At 39.4% G+C, this 16,794-nt stretch overlaps 1 long non-coding RNA gene across 1 annotated transcript in view; it reads left to right on the top strand.

Moving 5' to 3' along the window:
* LOC110567967 (uncharacterized) overlaps positions 1–16,794 on the top strand; it is a 69,797-nt gene that overhangs the window by 36,711 nt on the left and 16,292 nt on the right. The gene's annotated exons all lie outside the window — the stretch shown is intronic.

Here is a 16,794-nt window from a genome sequence, read left to right as displayed (position 1 = left end):
GGTAAAAATCCCCCACAAATCTCTGAGAACCATCTTGTAATTGCAGCCTTCTCATGCCTGAGAAAGGTAAACACTACACACAAGAGTATCACGGAGTGGCCACACTGCATGTTCTCTGCTTCAGAGATAGGTAAATCAAGGTATGGGGAAGTCAGGTGTCTTTGTATTCAACCTTAGATTATTAAGCACCTCAAGGAAACTGAAATGGAGAATCTGCGTCAACCCAGACTTAGAATGGCAGTTCTGATCTCAATTTCCTTCAGGTTCATAATAGAATACACAACTCAATATCTATTTACACATCACTGCTTTTTCTTTTTGCATTAAGACATCACTTTAGAATAGGTTTTCTAACTTCCTCTGTGTCACTGACTGCATTAACAACCAAAAGCATGGCTGAGCCATGCTTCACTGACATCATTGCGTTCCCACCTTGAATCATTTTCATCCTATTGTGAGGCAAAAGCCTTAAAAATGCTCTTTTTTTAATTTCTAAAGGGCATTTACACTCAGTCATTTTATGAGTGCATTCAAGGCAATTTCATGTTATTTTCCAAGGCTTTTACATACTTGGAGAGGCTGACAAAATGCATCTGAGAGGGTTCAGCAAGAGGTCCCATCAGTTATTCACCTGCATGTTCTAAATTGAGCACCTGCCTTGTCCAGCTGAACGCTTCATTCATCTAATTGCCTGGTACAGCTCCATGGCCCTCAGGAGCCTCACGCACACCTCACACTGTCACAAAATTGCCTTCAGACAGGGTTCTGATTTCCTCCAGAGAATTTTAAATTCCAGCTAATGGGTACCAGTAAACAAGTAAACAGGAAAAGCTTTGAAGGCATATGCCATAGACTTCTGCTCAGTTCGAGTCCTGTGTATGACCAAATCTAGCAGGGTCTCCAGAGCCTGGACAGCAGAAAGTTGTGCTTCCTCAAGAGGACAAAGGATCCTCTCACTTTCCCAGTGATCCCACCATGGACTAGTCAGCTCAGGGATTCACCTGGAGAGTCTGCAGCTCCCCACTAGCTTTTTACTGTGGGAACAGAAAGAACAGGATCCTGCTGGGAGCCAGGAGCTCCTCGGTTGAATTAATGGCCTATTGGCTTGCTTCCCTTCCCCTTTCCACCATGTACACTAGTGGACACTGGTTCCCCATTCCTGAGGTTCAGTCCTGCCCTAGATTCCAGGTCTACATCAAGCCTGAGAAGGTTTTGAATGAGAAGAGCTGAGTAATTTGCTTGGTCAATAATTTTCGAAACAATGCTTGAGATAACCTTTGGAACCTGGGTTCTTCAACTACAGTGTTTCTGTCTTACTTTTCTCTTACAAGAGTGTCAGTGCTTTTCTTCTTAGCCAGCTTGTTCGTCATGTCCTCTACCACCTGGCCTCAAATATACAATGAGAACTTCCTGGATCCCTTAGTTTCTAGATGTCCAGTTCTACCTCCCCTTAAACCAATGACCTCCATACAGGGCACAATGGGTTTTGTTTGATTGTGTCAGTGGATCAGACAGGCCCAAATCTAATTGCAAGCTTTGCCCCTTTCTAGTTGGAGGACCTTAGGAAAGGTACTTAACCTCTCTGAGACCTGATTTTCTCATATGCAAAACAGTTTTTCTAAGATGTCTTAAAGATTATTACATAATATATAAAGAGTCTAGCAAACAATAAATGATGACTATTATTGTTAGTAGTAGTAGTATTTGACTATCCATTTCTTCCATGACTATTGGCTGGGTTTCCAATACTCTTCAGACTTACTTTTCTTTGATCACACATCAGTGAGTCCAAGGCTAAAAGAGTCTATCTTTGGCCTAACTTGTAACATTCAGATATATTAGATGCTTTCACCTGAACTTGGGAGTCCTTGGATTACTGGTCCTAACTGAATTATTTTTTCTGCTTGTTCTCTGCCTTATTTGTCCTTCTACTTCCTGAGCCCTAATTTATTCATGTGAAAAAGCAAAATTGAACAATTTAAATCATGTGAAAATAGCTTTACTCTTAGGTCAATTATAATATCTTGTATTATTCAGGAAATGACTGGATGTTGATGGTTATGTACATCATCAAAAATGATAGAATGAATGCTTTAGACACTCTAAAAATAGATTGTTCTATTTTTCTCTACTTGACTGATGATCTCTTTGGATCCAAACAGATATTCACAATATTAAAACTATAGTAAATGGTTTTGTGGTTTTAACCAATGGCAAAACCCCATCTCTACTAAAAGTACAAAAAACATCAGCTGGGTATGGTGGTGGATGCCTGTAATCCCAGCTACTCAGCAGGCTGAGGCAGGAGAATTGCTTGAACCCAGGAGGCAGACCCAGGAGGCAGAGGTTGCAGTGAGCCAAAATTGCACCACTGCCCTCCAGCCTGGGCGACAAGAACAAGACTCCATCTCAAAAAAAAAAAAAAAAGGAATTTTTGTCTTTCAATCTGAGTTAGTTCACATCTACTCTCTGAGACGGAAAGGACTTTAGTGATACTGCTAAAAGAAGCATCAGGAAGAGATTAGGTAGAGATGACCTTTCCGTGATTTAAGAGGAAGACTCTGATATGGTTTGGCTTTGTGTCCCCACTGAAATTTCATCTTGAATTGTAATCCCCAGGTGTCAAGGGAAGAACCTAGTAAGCGGTGATTGGATCATGGGGGCAGTTTCCCCCATGCTATTCTCATGATAGTGAGTGAGTTCTCACAAGAGCTTTAATGTGTGTGGTACTTCCTGGCTTGCTTGTGCATGTTCTCTCTCTCTCTCTCTCTCTCTCTCTCTCTCTCTCTCTCTCTCTCTCTCTCTCTCTCTCTCTTTCTCTCTCTCTCTCTCTGTTCCCTGCCTGCTGCCGTGTAAGATGTGTCTTGCTTAGACTTCACCTCCCACAATGATTATAAGTTTCCTGAGGCCTGCCCAGCCATGCAAAACTGTGAGTCAACTAAACCTCCTTTCTTTATAAATTACCCAGTCTCTGGTGGTATTCTTCATAGCAGTATGAAAACACACTAATACAGAGAATTGGTACTAAGGTAGTGGGGTACTGATAAAAAGATAACTTGAGAATGTGGAAGCAACTTTGAAACTGGGTAACAGGCAGAGGTTGGAACAGTTTGCAAGGTTCAGAAGAAGACAGGAGGATTAATGAAAGTTTGAAACTTCCTAGAGACTTGTTGAATAGTTTTGACCAAAATGCTGATAGTGATATGGACAATGAAGTCCAGGCTGAGAAGGTCTCAGATGGAGATGAGGAAACTATTAGGAACTGAAACAAAGGTCACTCTTACTATGCTTTAGCAAAGAGACTGGCAGCATTTTGCACCCGCTCCAGAGATCTCTGGAACTTTGAACTTGAGAGAGACGATTTAGGGTGTCTGGTGGAAGAAATTTCTAAGCAGCAAAGCATTCAAGAGGTAATCTAGTTGATTCTGAAAGCGTTTAGTTATATGTCCTCACAAAGAGATGGTTCAAAATTGGAACTTACATTTAAAAGGGAAGCAGAGCATAAAGGTTTGAAAAATGTTCAGCCTGATCATATGGTAGAAATTTTTATGGGACGAAATTCAAGCCAGCTGTAGAAATTTGTGTAAGTAATGAGAAGCCAAATGTTAATCACCAAGATGATGGAAAAAATGTCTCCAGGGCATTTTAGAAATCTTCAAAGTAGCCCCTCCCATCACAGGCCCAAAAGCCTAAGAGGGAAAAATGTTTTCAGGGCCCTGGGCCCTTCTGCTCTGTGCAGCCTTGGGACATGGTGTTCTGTGTCCTAGTCACTCTAGCTCCAGCTGTGGCTAGGACAGGCCAAGGTACAGGTTGGGCCAGTGCTTCAGAGAATACAAGCACTGGCCCAACCTGTACCTTGGCCTGTCCTAGCCACAAGGACAGCTTCCAAATCTTGGCAGCTTCCACATGTTGTTGGGCCTGTGGTTATGCAGAAGATAAGAGTTGAGCTTTCGGAACCTCCACCTGGATTTCAATGGATGTGTAGAAAAGCCTAGATGTCCAAGCAGAAGTCTGCTATGGGGGTGGAGAACCTCTGCTAGGGCAGTGCAGAAGGGAAATGTGGGGTTGGAGCCCCCATACAGAGTCCCCACTAGTGTACTGCCTGGTGGAGCTGTGAGAAGAGAGCTACCATCATCAAGATGCCAAAAAGGTAGATCCACCAACAGCTTGCACCTTGCACCTGAAAAAGCCACAGGCACTCAATGCTAGCCCATGAAAACAGCTATAGGGCTGTGCCTTCCTGAGCCACAGGGGGAGCTGCCCAAGGCCATGGGATCATGGCCTGCATCAGCATGTCCTGGGTGTGAGACATGGAATCAAAGGAGATCATTTTGAAGCTTTAAAATTTAATGACTGCCTGGCTGGGTTTCAGATTTTCATGGGGCCTGTGGCCCCTTTGTTTTGGCCAATTTCTCCCATTTGGATGAGAACATTTACCCAATGCCTGTATCCCTATTGTATCTTTTTTTTCTTTTGAGATGGAATCTCCCTTTGTCACCCAGGCTAGCATGCAGTGGCATGATCTTAGCTCACTGCAACCTCCACCTCCCAAGTTCAAGCAATTCTCCTGCCTCAGCCTCCTAAGTAGCTGGGACTACAGGCACATGCCACCGTGCCCAGCTAATTTTTGTATTTTTAGCAGAGATGGGGTTTCACCTTTTTGGCCAGGCTGGTCTTGAACTCCTGACCTCAGGTGATCCACCTGCCTTGGCCTCTCAAAGTGCTTGGATTACAGGTGTGAGCCACTGCACCCAGCCCACATTGTATCTTGGAAGTAATTAACTTGCTTTTGATTTTACAGGCTTGTAGGCAGAGGGAACTTGCCTTATCTCAAGTGAGATGGACTTGGACTTTTCGGTTAATGCTGGAATGAGTTAAGACTTTTGGACTGTTGGGAAGGAATGGTTGGTCTTGAAATGTGAAAAGGATATTAAATTTTGGAGGGGCCAGGGGTGAAATAACACGGTTTGGCTCTGTGTCCCCACCAAAATCTCTTCTTGAATTGTAATCTCCAGGTGTCAAGGGAGGAACCTGGGGGGAGGTGATTGGATCATAGGGATGGTTTCCTCCAAGCTGTTATAAAGATAGTGAGTGGGTTCTCATGAAAGCTTATAGTTTTAAAGTGTGGCACTTTCTGGCATGCGCTCTCTCTCTCTCTCTCTCACCTGCTGTCATGTAAGATGTGCCTTGCTTCTCCTCGGTCTTCCACCACAATTTTGAACTTCCTGAGGCCCCCCAGCCATGCAGAACTGTGAGTCAATTAAACCTCCTTTCTTTATAAATTGCCCAGTCTCTGGTGCTATTCTTTATAGCAGTGTGAAAACAGAGTAATGAAGACTGCTTCCTTGGACACTAGAACCATGATGGCATTAGGGATGGAGTTATTAATACATAATAGCAGAAAGCTCTTTACCTCAACATTATAAAGATAATAAAGATATAGTTAACAATGATTGGACACACATAGTAGGAAAAGAAATGTATGAATTTCATTACAGTATTAAATTGAGTAATAGTGTTTGAAGCAAACTATGGGCATTATTCTTTAATTTCCCCTCCCATTAAAGGAGAGAGTAATCTCTTTTCAGGTACGAATTGCTCATCTCATTCTTCTGCATGCCTCATGCCATGGATGCCCCATGCAGGTGTAAGCTAGATGACATTCTTTATGTCAGGATCATTTTTCATTATTGCAAAATAGTCAAACTAAGTTTTAAAGAAAATAATTTCTCTCATGTGCATTTCTATAAGTCTTTTTATTCCAACACATGGTATTAAATAGGAGTTATGGGCTCAATTGTAAATTTATATGAAAAGGAGGTTAGGACATAGACAGGCATAGAAGAAGGATCATGTGAAGACACAGAGAGAAAACACCCATCTGCAAATCAAGAAGAGAGATCCCAGAAGAAACCAACCCTGCCAATAGATAGATACTTTGATCTCCAACACCTGTGTGTGGTACTTGGTGATGGCAGCCCTAGCAAACGAATATAATAAGTATGCCTCAAGCATGGCTTCTGTGTTTCATTTCAGTGCTCTATGTTCTGGCCAATTTTCTGTCATCTTCCTTTGTGTGTGAATGAGTCCCCCGTGGGCAAAAGCAGAAGCCACCCTTGGGGGCATACCTAGATGGGTGTTTTCTCCCTGTCTTCACATTATCTTTCTTCTATGCCTGTCTGTGTCCTAATCTCCTTCTCATATAAATTCACTAGTCATATTGGATTAGGGCCACCCCAATGAACTCTTTTAAACTTAATTATCTCTTTAAAGACCCTGTCTCCAAATACAGTCACATTTGAATTACTGAGGGTTACGGCTTCAAAACATGGATTTTGTGGGGAACATAATTGAGCCCATAACTCCTATTTAATAGCATGTGTTGGAATAAAAAGTCATCAGTTTTCTTAGAGGTGCAAAACATGCCTTACAGGGAAAGTAGTTTCTCTGCATGAGCAAGACTAGGTCAGTCCCTGGCTTCTTGTAGGTATTTGGGAAATGTTTCTGCATACATTTATGTATAAAAACAGATCCCACGTGCATGACTTTTATGAAGAATCAGAATTGGGTGAACAGGGAAAACCAATGGGTTCTGCAAAATTCTGGATAGAGTAGGATTAAACCAGCAACCTAGGTGGATAATTTGAGACACCCAGGTCTCATAATCCAAGTTTTCTACTATCAACGTCCACATCATGGCTCTAGCCAGCCACATGAAAAGTGGTTCTAGCAAGCTGTTCCCACGTGAAGCTGGCAGACACCCACTCTGTCATCTATCCAACCACCACTTATGTCCTTTTCCCTCCACATCCCTCCTCTTTCAACATCCCTCCCCTCCTACTCACCTTCTTCGGGTAGTAGGAGTGGGAGGTACCAAAGAGCAATAGACTTATTAAAGAGCCAAGCTGCAAACCTTTGCCTCCATTTACCTTTTTGGTTTCAGACTCTCTTAAGGCAAATTTTCTCAAAATCATCTGCTACAAAAATAGATATTCAGAGAAACATTTACAAACTCTAAAAGTAGACAGATATCACCACCTTCCCCATCCTCCACCCAACCAGGCTGTGACAGTAGGTAAAATCTGTACACTGAACACCAATTCCCTTGATGGTATTTGGATCCATTTCCAATTGAGAAGCAGTCATCTATTCTTTTTCATTTGCTTCGCTTTCACTGCTAAGAAGTTAGTCGGAAGTAATGACTCTGGAGGCCTGGAGTTGTTGGGTTTTTAAATTTTATGCCTGGAAGGTTAAGTCCATTCTAGCAAATGCAAAGTTATTTTTAAACTTAAAGACACTGGATACCACTACATTATAGTAACCAGCTATTTTGCAGTATAACCTACATTCATTCATGTATTCAGTTTGTATGAGTGTTCTGTTTCCAGCATAAAGGCTTTTAAAAATTAAATATATAAATTAGCTATTATTAGAGAAACAGCACAATAGTAAAACTCCCCTACATTGCCATAACAAAATATTGTTAATAGACTCTAGAGGGGACAGAGAGTTTCTAAAGAATAAACAAACTATTGAGTAGAGAACAGAAATCCCACCCAACCAGCAAGTGCTCTATGCTGATTTTCAAACAATGGGTTCCTGGGTCTTAGCAATAACAACAGAAACAATTAACAACTAACCGAGTGTTGACTGAATCTCATATGCTTTACATGTATTACTTCATTATTTTCTTCCAAATCTCATTTTTGAAGAAGATACCTTTAATATTTCCATTTTATAAATAATGAAATTTTAAAATGTTAAATAAATTATCCAGCTAGTAAATGGTAGAGTAGGGATTCAAACCCAGTCTTTATATATATAATAATATTTTGATCCCCAGAGCAGTCAATATAGTGTTAGGTACTTTGAAAAGAATTAAGAAAATGTTGAGCCATATGGGGGAATATTCAGCCATATTGTAGGGATAGAAAACAGTAAAAGTGACCCAAATACCTATCTTTAAAATTTTTATATGTTTTAACCATTTATTTTCCACATTATTCTTTTATGCAGTGTTTGCTGAGCATCTACTCTGTTCCAGGTCCTGTGCTAGGTGGAAAACAGGAATAAATAACATACGAACCCTTTTATTAAGTAATTCAGAGTTCAATAAAATACTCCAAAGGAAAACAGATCATTTTTAAATGATCAAACTATGTGACAGGTGAAGTGGCATTAGCAGATCACAGAGGGGATGGTCAGGACTGGCTGCTGGCAGGAGGGGACATCTGAGCAGGGTGAGGGGCAGAGGTGTGGGAGGAAGACAGGTAATACCTTAACAGGCTAAGGGGACAGTGTGAGCATTGGCAGGAAAAAGAGTTGCTGAAAATATCCAGCAGTTCATTGTTGCTGAAGCAAAAGGTGTGATGTCTGGTTGGTTCCTGATCCTGGAGTGGAGGTGGGATGCAAAGTGCGGAGACCCTTTCAAGGCACCAGAGGAGGCAGAAAGATTAAACAAATAGGAGAGGTGGGTGGGTGAAGGAGAGAAGAGCCACTGAGATCATCACAATTCAAACAAAACTAAAACAAGTGTAGGTCTTGTCCTTGAGTTCTCTTGCAGTCTCCTGTTTTCTATTAAAACGTGCAAACTAGCACCGTAACACTTTGTAATTTCATGACAAATGCTATCATCTTTCATAGCCAGCAGATGGCACTAAATATACATAAAATGAACATTTTACAGACCATAACTTTTTTTTTTTTTTTGAGACAGGGTCTCACTGTGGCCCATGCTGGAGTGCAGTGGCACAATTATGTCTCCCTGCATCCTGAGCTCAAGCAATCCTCCTGCCTCAGCTTCCCGAGTAGTTGGGACCAAAGGCGCCTACCTGCTACTTATTTTAAAAGAAATTAATCCAGTCTCTACTGTTCTCAGGGGACTTTTCTCTATACTAGGAACTCTAAAATTTGACAATGGTCTGGATCTGTGAGATATGGCAGGCATCTCATAGGTACAGGGTCCTTTCTTCTGCCAGGGGCTATAGTCTCAGAGGGATTTCCTCAGAGGATCCCAGTAAGGTTATAAAATGAATAATGGCCGTGGTAGCACCATCTCTGTGTGGTGAGGCAAATTTATGTAAAACTAGAATGGGTGAAGGGATAAAACGAGAGCAAAGATGAAGCAGTTCATTTGGGCTGAAACAGCCAGGCCCTACAGTACCCTTTGCATCTGGTTTGGCTCTGTCCCCACCCAATATCTCATCTTGAATTGTAATCCTCATAATCCCCACATGCCAAATGAGAGACTAGGTAGATGTAATTGAATCATGGAGGTGTTTTCTCCTGTGCTGTTCTCATGATAGTTCTCACAAGAGCTGATGGTTTTATAAGTGTTTGGTAGTTTCTTCTGCATTCATTTCTCCTTCCTGCTGCCTTGTAAAGAAGGTGGCTTGCTTCTGCTTCACCTTCTGCCATGATTGTAAGTTTCCTGAGGCCATCTCAGCCATGCTGAACTATGAGTCAATTAAACCTCTTTCCTTTATAAATTACCCAGTCTTGGGTATTTCTTTATAGCAATGTGAGAATGGACTAGTATACCTTCCTTGCTCAGTCATTGGCTGGGGGTTGCCCAGGAAGAATGTGACTCAGCTTGAAAGCCATGAAGATGCTGACAGCACTGCAGTTGAAGGCTGTCAGTTAACCCTACTCCCTGCAACTAGACAGCAGCTTCTCAGAGGAAGATCCCAGAGGTGGTATACTTTTGTGGCTGCCACACTATCCTTGTTAAAGAAATAACTCTCATGTGTGTGATCGCCATTGTATTCCTTAGGTCTGTATGAAGCTGTGTGAACAGGCTTGCTCTTTTCATTAGCTGATGTGCTTTTTAAGTAGAATTCCTAGGTTCTTGGATGTGATTTCTTCCAGTATATTCCATGAACTGGCTTTGTAGCTTCATCTGAATAATCTCAATATTTATATATGAGTTATATGTATCTCTTGGATGAAAAATTTAAAAGTAAAGGCCATTATTTATATGTGTTCAAAGGATGTAAATGAATTTTAATCTCAGAAAAGCATAAGAAGAAAGTCAATATCTATTTTAATCTCAGGCAAGCATACTAAGGAAGTCAGTATCTGCAAAAGCTCCTGAAAAAAAGGATTCAAAGTCAAATATAAATAATCTTATTTGCCCTTTTGGATTATGAATCCATCTTAGCTTTTTTATTAACATCCAATTCAAAGTTGGCCCATTGTCTTAGGTGGTATTAAAGTGAATCAGATGTGTAGCCCCTAATGATGCACATCGACATGGAACACCTTGCTTGAGTCTCATCATTCTATGAGTAGGTATTACCACCAATGTACAGATGAAGAAACACATCTTGAGAGATGTGAATTTTAATGCTTTTTTTTTTTTTTTTTTGAGATGGAGTCTTGCTCTTGTTGCCCAGGCTGGAGTGTAGTGGCGCAATCTTGGCTCACCGCAACCTCTGCCTTCCAAATTCAAGCAATTCCCCTGCCTCTGCCTCCTAAGTAGCTGGGATTACAGGTGCCTGCCACCACGGCCAGCTAATTTTTTTATATTTTTAGTAGAGATGGGGTTTCACTATGTTGGTCAGGCTGGTCTTGAACTTCTGACCTCAGGCAATCCACCCTCCTCGGCCTCCCAAAGTGCTGGGATTACAAGCGTGAGTCACCGCGCCTGACCTTTTAATGCAATTTCTTTATTTTTTTTCAAAATCCTATGAAACACAATCTGGTAAGTTTTTAGAAGCTATACCACTCTTTCCTTACACCATATACAAAAATCAACTCAATATGGATGAAAGACTTGAATATAAAACCTAAAACTATAAAAACCCTAGAAGAAAACAGGAAAGTCTATGGACATAGGCCTTGGCAAAGACTTCATGATAAGGATGCCAAAAGCAGTTTCAGCAAAAAATGACAAATAGGATCTAATAAAATTTAAGAACTTCTGCACAGCAAAAGAAACTATCAAGAAACACACAACCTACAAAATGGGAGAAAACACCTGTGAACTATACATCTGACAAAGTTCTAATATCCAGCATCTATAAGGAACTTAACAAGCAAAAAACAAAAAACCTCATTAAAAAATAGGCAAAGGATGTGAACAGACACTTCTCAAAAGAAGACATGCATGTGGCCAAGAAGCATATGAAAAAATGTTCACCATCACTAATTATTAGAGAAATGCAAATCAAAACCATAGTGAGATACCATCTGACACCAGCCAGAATGGCTATGATGAAAATCTGAAAAAAAAAATAACTGATGCTGGTGAGTTTGTGGAGAAAAGGGAACACTTATACACTGCTGATGGAAATGGAAACCAGTTTGGCCACTGTGGAAAGCAGTTTGGAGATTTTTTCAAAGAATTTAAAAGAGCTACCATTCAGCAATACCATTATTGGATATATACCCAAAGGAATAGAAATTGTTCTAATATAAAGGCACATGTACATGTATGTTCATTGCAGCACTATTCACAATAACAAAGACATGGAATCAACCTAAATGCCCATCAATGGTGGAATGGATAAAGAAAATGTGGTAGATACATACCATGGAATACTATGCAGCCATAAAAAAGATGAGATCATGTCCTCTGCAGCAGCATGGATGGAGCTGGAGGCCAGTATCCTAAGTGAACAACACAGAACAGAAAACCAAATACTGTATGTTCTCCTTATAAGTGGAAGCTAAACATTGAGCACACATGGACACAAAGTAGGGAACAATAGGCACCAGGGCCGACTTGAGGGTGGAGGGTGAGAATTGAGAAAATACCTCTCAGGTACTATGCTTATTACTTGGATGACAAAATAATCTCTACACCAAACCCCCATGACATGCAATTTACCTATGTAACAAACCCACAAATGTACCCCTGAACCTAAAATAGAAGTTGGAAGGAAAAAAATTTATTGCACAAATGGAAACAATAAAATCTACATTTATTTAAATAGCTGGACTTGTCATCAGAACAACTCTTGATGCTTATTTAAGCACCCAGAGCTACCTAAAGAGAACATGAGGTTTAAGAACACTGATGACGTATCAAAGCCCTACTTTGAAAAGTACAAATATATATTAAACCTTATAGACATATATATACACACACATTTTAAAGAATTGTAAAATGCACACTTGTGTACTTAAAACCAAGAAACTGAATAGTAACACTGAAGCACCCAGGGCTTCTCCTGTATTGCATTCTTTCCTATTAAGTAATCACAAGCCTATGTTTTGAATTATGCCTATGCTTTCACTGTTTTGCCACATCATATCTTCTATAATATTGTTTTCTTGTTTGTTTTTGGCCATATGTAAATGGCATATATAGAGACGTGCACACACATCCCCTTTGTTGACTTAATTTTTATCTTTAACACTCTATTTGATATTGGTTCCCACTGATGCTTGTGCCTGTAGACCACATTCACTCCTTTACAATATTTGATTGTATGGAAATATCCATTTTGTCCATTCTGTTGGTTGGCCTTTGGGTTGTTTTCAGCTTTTTTTTTTTCAGGTACAAATAATGCTTCCATGAACATTCTTGTAATTGGTTTCTTTGGTATATTTGTACCAACATTTCTTTAGGGTGAAACTATGAATTGAAACGATAATACCTTAAAACTTATTAGGTAATAACAAGTTATTTTCCGAGGTGGCTCTACCAATTTACACTCTTACTATAATTTCATGAAAGTTCTTGTGGCACCCTGTCCTCACCATTTCTTATCAAATTTGTAAATGTTACCATGTGGTTTTAATTTGCATTTCTCTATTTTCTTCTAAAACTTTAAAAGTTTTGCCTTCATTTAAGTCCTTGACCCATTTAAATTTGACTTTTGTGTATGAAGTTATATATACGCCTGTCCTTTTGAAAATGTCCTTATATTTCTCATATTAAGAATTTTCAAAGATTTTTCTTCCCCCTCATCTCAATCCCCATCCTTTATGAAGAGACTCAATGGATTAATCAAAGAATCTCACTCCCCATCTTTTATGAAGAGACTCAGTTGATTAATCAAAGAATATAAACTCATACAGAACTCCAGAGATGTACATTTTCTAAAGAATATGGTGAGTTTTTCTGGACATAGAACAAATACAAATGAAAATAATAACAAATACTATTTTGGGCCTCACAAATTACCAAAATATATTCTTACTCAGGCTAATTAATCCTAGTGAGTGTTGTAAAATGAGCATTGTTATACACACTAACTTTTGGTGGTGCATACAATCCTTTTGCAAAGGTAATTTGAGGCAAACTGCATTGAAGGCTTTAAGAGTGTTCACAATTTTTTAATAAATTTTAACTTAATGAAATCTATCCTATAACTTTAAAATCATAAAGAATGCACTAAGATACTCATTGCAGTGTCTGTATGTATATCTTTTTTTTTTTTTTTTTTAATGAGAGAAAGAAAGAGAAAGAAAAACGGGGAGAGAGAACAGGATTCTTGCTCTATTGCCCGGGCTGGAATGCAATCTAAAAATAGGTATTAAAAACCTCTTTTATGCCGAAAATTGTGCTTAACAACAGAGACAGGAAGGAATAAGGGAAGAATAAAACAAACAGCCAACCAATTTAAGTCTGTGAAATGCTATGCAAATGCTGAAGAGTGATTTACTTCCAATTATGTAGTCATTTTCAAAATAGGTGTAATATGATACTGAGAAAAATGTATGTTCTGTGGACCTGGGGTGGAGAATTCTATAAATATTCACTAAGTTTACTTATTCCAGGTCTAAGTTCAAATCATAGATGTCCTTATTAATTTTCTATGTCATTGATCTGTCGAATATTAACAATGTGGTATCAAAATCTCCCGCTATTATTGTGCGGGAGTCCAAGTCTCTTTATAAGTCATTAAGAACTTGTCTTATGTATCTGCGTGCTCCTGTATTGGGTGCATATATATTTATAATCATTAACTCCTGTTGTTGCATTGATCCTTTTACCATTGTGTAATGTCTTTCTTTCTTTTAGTCGTTACTATTGAAGTCTTATTTTGTGAGAGATGAAAGTTACAACTCCTGTTGTTGCTTTTTTTTTTTTTTTTTTTTTTTTTTGCTCTCCATTTAATTGGTGAATCTTCCTCCATCCCTTTGTTTTGAGTCTTTGTATGTCGTTGCTTGTGAAATAGATCTGGATACAGCGTACCGATAGGTTTTGACTTTTTATTCAATTTACCTGTCTGTGTCTTTGGGGCATTTAGTCCATTTAAATTTAGAATTAATATTAATATTTGTGAGTTCAATATTGTCATTTAATGCTAGCTGGCTATTTTGCCCATTAGTTGATGTAGATTCTTCATTGTAGAGATATTCTTTACGTTTTGGTAAGTTTTTGGGATGACTGATACTGGTTGTTCCTGTTTGTAGTGCATCTTTCAGAAGCTCTTGTAAAGCAGGCCTGGTGGTGATGAAATCTCTGAGTGCTTGCTTGTTTGTGAAAAATTTTCTTTTTCCTTCGCTTATGAAGCTTAGTTTGGCGGGATATGAGATTCTGGGCTGAAAATTCTTTTCTTTGAGGATATTGAATATTGACCCCCACTCTCTTCTAGTTTGTAGGGGTTCTGGTGAGAGGTCTGCTGTGAGTCTGATAGGCTTCCCTTTATGTGTAACATGACCTTTCTCTCTGGCTGCCCTTAGAATTTTCTCCTTTATTTCAACCCTAGTGAATCTAGTGATTATGTGTCTTGGAGTTGCTCTACTTGAGGAATATCTTTGTGGTGTTCTCTGGATTAGCTGGAGTTGAGTATTGTCCTGCCTTACTAGATGAGGAAAGTTTCCCTGAATAATATCCTGAAGAATATTTTCCAACTTGGATTCATTCTCTTCAGGACATTCAGGTATACCTTTCAATTGTAAATTAGGTCTTTTCACATAGTCCCATATTTCTTGGAGACTTTGCTCATTCCTTTTTACTCTTTCTTCTCTAATCTTGTCTTCTCATTTCATTTCCTTAAGTTGGTCTTTGACCTCTGCTATCCTTTCTTCTGCTTGATCAATTCGACTGTTAAAACCTGTGCATACTTCGCGAAGTTCTCGTATTGTGTTCTTCGTTCCATTAATTCACTTATATTCCTCTCTGTCAATTCTCATTAGCATTTCGTCAAACCTTTTTTCAAAGTTCTTAGTTTCTTTACATTTAGCTAGAACATGTTCTTTTAGCTCACTAAAGTTCCTCATTATCCACTTTCTGAAGCCTAAATCTGTTATTGGAACGCACTCGTTCTCCATCAGGCCTTGTTCTCTTGTTGATGAGGAACTGTGATCACCTGTAGAAGGAGAGGCATTCTGATCTTGGGTATTCTCAGCCTTTTTATGCTGGTTTCTTCCCATCATTTTAAGTTCATCCACCTGTCATCTTTGTAATTGCCTACTTTCAAATTAGGTCTCTGAGTGGACGTCCAACTTGTTGATTCCCAGCGCACAAATCTGAGCAACCCACTGCACCAGCCAAAACAGTGGCATTAAGATTCGTGGTGCTTTTCTGCCCGGGAATCTCCAGTCTGGCTTCCCTCTTGAGTCCCTTCTTCAATCAGGTAAATGGGCGTGTATTCCCAGAGCTCCAAACGTCGATCAAAAGGGGACCTAGTCTCGTTTATTCTGCATCAAGAACCGCCACGCCGGGGTGATGGCAAAACCGCGATGCCGGCCACAAGAGTTGCCCTGGCAACCCATGGGGCTCCTCTGCTGGGAATCTTCCGGTCCGTGGGTAACAAAAATTTGTCTGAAAATGTGGCGTCCTCTCGTTTTGTGCACTTTCTCTGGGAGATACAATCCCGAGCTGCTAGTGATCAGCCATCTTGGATCTCTCTCCCTGTATCTATATCTTAACCACTTTTGAGCTATTGCCATTTTGCTATATGTGTATGTATATATATAATTGTCCACTTTAAAATTTCCTGTTTTTTCCAAAACTAATTTTTCTGAGTTTGTCCTTCATATATGATAGAAATATCTAATTTATAAAAATATAAACATATAATTTATTAAAAGTACTCAGCTTGTTGGTGTTTATCAGCAGCACATGATAGAACACAGATATTTGTTGAAGCTGTACATTAGCTTCTGACAAGTGGATGATGGAATTGTTGCAGCTTGTGTGCACCTCACTCCTAGCCATAGTTTCAGATTAATGTGCAGAAATGGAATCCTAGAAACTATGGAAAACGCTTCATTGCATTAAGTGAAAATCTTCTCATGTTTCAAAAGAATAAAAAATAAAATATATAAAGACAAGAATTCAGTAGAACACTTTGTATAAAGACAAGCTGCAGTCCAGTACTCCTATTTGTTGACATCAAATAAAGGTGAGACTATTTGGAATTCTGAAATGAGCTAACCTCACTCTGTAACTGGATATTACTGAAATGGTTATTAGTGAGCTATAGGAGGGGTGCAGAAGAAACTAGTGTTTGTTGAGTGCCTTTATGTGCCATGTATTTTAAAACTTTTATTTCACTAATCTTCATAATGACCCTGCCAAGTAGGTGGTGTGAGTTCTGCTTTACAGGTGAAGAAACGCAAACTCATGGAGTAACATGACCAACCTTAGCACAGTCCCTGACATAGAGTAAGTGCTTAATGAATATCTTTTGAATAGATGGTAGGCAATATACCTAACTAATGGAAGAGCCAGGATTCAAACTTAGATCCATCTCATTGCATAGCTCACACTATTTCCATTATAGTACATTGCTTCTATGTGAGACTATACAGAATCATTTTTAAATGGCTAAGAAAAAGCACTGCCAATGTAAACATGGCTAGTAGGTCCAGCAACCTATGATTTCTCCCTTT

Source organism: Aotus nancymaae, unplaced genomic scaffold, assembly GCF_030222135.1.
Source record: "Aotus nancymaae isolate 86718 unplaced genomic scaffold, 86718_ANA_hifiasm-v0.15.2.pri h1tg000025l, whole genome shotgun sequence".
NCBI classification, from domain to species: domain Eukaryota; kingdom Metazoa; phylum Chordata; class Mammalia; order Primates; family Aotidae; genus Aotus; species Aotus nancymaae.
Note: the sequence above shows the minus strand (reverse complement) of the source record. Positions and strands in the feature narration are given on the sequence as shown.